Below are 3525 nucleotides of genomic sequence, written 5' to 3' on the forward strand. Positions count from 1 at the left end.
GATAACTATATGTAGGTAAATATGAACAATAGCTTACTGAGTTTAAACAAGTTAGCTGCTAACGTTAGCATTTATTTAACGTGTTATAATAAAACAAACATGTCGTCGCTGGTGGTTCTGTAACCATCGCTAACTTTGTTGTGTAGTACTACAGCAGCTCTATAAGCTTTTTATTTTTTAATAACTTTATTAAAAATAAAAGAATGAAGCAGAGATACTAACTTGTCAAGCAGAAACGGTTAACTCTGCATCCATCCTCTTCCTCCTGTGAAACTCACCTTTTTTTTTTTTTTTCGGGCTAGATCTAATTCTCTTTTCAACTTGGATTTCTTCCTGGGTCTTCTTCTGTTTCCCCGTGTTGGGTTTCAGAACAGGCTCCAATCCAGGTTGTAGGGTGTAGGTTGTTGGAGGGGTCAGCTTCACTCAGCTAGCTCAGCTAGCTTACTGTTTAACTGAGAGCGCGCTAGCTCAGCTGTGCGGCGTGCGCGCTGCGCGGGCAAGGACCGGGGGTGGGCAAGAACAGCTCGTGCATGAGACAAACCTCACTTTTGATTGGCTGTTCGTCTCCGGGTCGGAGAGATTTTAACAGAGGGCAGAAGGACCACCGGGAGGAGCCAGAGGAGGGTTTTTTTTTTGTTCCTTTTTTAATTTTTAAATTAAAATGAAAGACTTGATTTGATTCAGTTTTTTTTTCTTATTTCAAGAATCTTACCAAGTAAAATGTTCTTACTCCACTGGCAGCAAATTTTGACTTAATGAGTCAAATTTTCAGACTAACAAGACAAATAATCTTACACATTCTGAAAACAAGATGATTATTCTTACACAATCAGTTCTTGTTTAGTAAATCAGTCTGAAAACAAGATCAAAAAGACTTTTTGGCTGATATAAGATTTTAAAACTTGGTTAGGTGGACATTTTTTGCAGTGTGCAGCTTAAACCTCAGTATGAGTTTTTCCAACTGAATAATAATAATTATATTAATAAATATTAATAACAACAACAACAACAATAAATGAAAGATATAATAGGGTTCCATGCTCCGCTGTATTCATGGAAACACTGCTGTGTTGCAGCTGCGTTCCCCTGCTCTGCAGGCTTGCACATCTAATAAATATGTGAAACCACTGAGCCAGTTTTAAAGGGGCTATATCATGTAAAATCAACTTTTTGAGTTTTATATCATGTTATAATGTTATCCTCTCATAAAAACATGTCCAAAGCCTTGCTCTGACTCATTCATCATGTTTGAGAAATCCTGCAGTGTTTTTATGAAGCCATGCTGAGGAGCAAAATGACAGGTGGGGACCAGAAACACCTTTTGGTACCAGAAACACCTTTTTGGTACCAGAAACACCTTTTGGGACCTGAAACACCTTTTGGTACCAGAAACACCTCTGGGACGTGTCTTTAAGCTGAACTTCCTCATGGCAGAGCACACCCCCTCCCTTCCCACACACCCCACCATGACTCCTGCAGGCTCTGGCAGAACAAAGCAAAGTGAAAGTGAAACTTAAGCTGCCTGCTGAGCTCTCAACACTACTTCTCACTCAGTGAAGCTCTTTTCAGATTCTAAATACCTTTGAGGAAATGTATTTCCAGATGTCAAGTAAACTGCATCGTAGCACACGCGCAACACCCCCCGCGCATGCACACGAGCCCATGCGTGCGGACCCCCCCACCCCACACACACACACACACCGAAATGGGAACAGAAGCAGAAGGAGGTTCTTAAAGAGACAGAGGCCAATTTCAAGGTGTTTAGAAGAGGAAGTGATGAGAAGATAAGTTTATTTTCTATTTAAACATAAAAACAGCATTTTAATAACAACTAAAGGTGACATAGATACTTTATTATGGTATAGTATTTAAATATATGCCTGAGAAACACATAATATTGCCCCTTTAAGTCTGACCAGTTGATGCATTAATCAAGTAATTTTTTAAACTCCCATACCAAGAGTACAACTATTTTAGGTCACAGCATTGTGAAACATTTCTAAAGCCATAAATATTTGTAAAAGTTTGTTCTTTATACACCTCTGATTTATGTACAAAACAGCCACTAAAATTTCATTGGACAATTCAAAAAGAAATGCAGTGATTGTTTTCCAATCTAATAACAAAACTAGTTTATCACTGGAAGCGTAATAATGTTTCAATCATAGTTTCAAAGGTGGCAGAATAACTCCTCTCAGGTATTTATTAAAAGACATAATGAAAGTATGTTCAGCAGTCCCTGCGTTGTTTTTGTTTTTTTTATTTTGATTCTTGCTGCAATCTCAGATACCCAGTGGCATAAAATACGATTAACTTTGGTCCTTTGCTGCCAGCTGCCTCTTTGCCGGATTCCATATATTTAACTGTTCTGTTGAAGCCAAGTCACTCCTTTGTTGCTGTCATTAACTCTCACACAGATCCTCCCCCTCTTCCTCACACATCAGCACAGGACTCTCTCATCCCAGCTTTTGGAGAGAATGGGTAATTATATAATCAGCTTTCAGCGAGGCAGGAACTGAGTCCCTGAGAAAGTAATGAGTGTTGTCTACTGTTGGCTCATTTCACTCCGTGCCTGAAAAACAGACACGAGTTTGCCATAAAGAGAGCAGCAGAGCCAGGAAGACAATGAAGGAGAGTGGATGTCAAGGTCTGTTACATCACATGACAGTATTTTGGCTCCAAAAGCAATCTTTGTGTTGTTTAACGTGGAAATCAAATCAAGTTTCTGCCATATTCTGCATTTATTGCATTCCACTTTATACATCCAGCAGTTACAGGTGTTTGTTCCAACTGATGCGCACTTCTACCGCTGTTAATATTTTGTGCTTCACTGCCTTCAAGTGTGTAATTTGACACTCATGTTCAAAATTATTTCAAAGTTGAGCAGAGGAAGTGAAAATTGGAACTCTGGGTGTTTCTTTGTGCAATATTTGGCAATAACTACAGCACAGCGAGGAGAAAATTACAGTATGCTAAGACTTTCTGAGCACCAAGTCTAAATATTCACTGATATTAAACCTCTTTTATGTCAGAGAGGATCCATTCTTTTCTGAGCTAATTTTCCAACTCTAAGAAACCGCAGCACAATTTCAAACATCAAATGCTACAAATAGTTGAAGCTCTGTGCCGTTCTCTGAAAAGTGCAAACAAATCCTTTGTAACGAGAAAGGAATGGGAGAAAAGTAAAATACAGAAGGTCATAAATGGAAAAAGATATTTTGAAGAACAACCTAGATGCATACAAGAATAGTTTTCAGCAGGCCATCTAGCAGAGGGTATTTCATGAGTTTCTGCAAGGAAAACTAAATGTCAAAGTGTCCCAGAGCAACCCCAGTACGCTGTGAAAGTCAAGTGAAATGCTCCTTGGATAACAATGAGCCATCTGTAAGTTAAACAAAGGTTTATTTTCATTCATTTTGTGGTGCTTACTGAGGAGGGAGGGAGGGAGGGAGGAAGGATGGAAAGAAGGATGGATGGAAGGGAAGAAGGAAGGAAGGAAGGAAGGAAGGAAGGAAGGAAGGAAGG

The sequence above is a fragment of the Austrofundulus limnaeus genome, unplaced genomic scaffold, assembly GCF_001266775.1.
Source record: "Austrofundulus limnaeus strain Quisiro unplaced genomic scaffold, Austrofundulus_limnaeus-1.0 Scaffold934, whole genome shotgun sequence".
NCBI classification, from domain to species: Eukaryota; Metazoa; Chordata; class Actinopteri; order Cyprinodontiformes; family Rivulidae; genus Austrofundulus; species Austrofundulus limnaeus.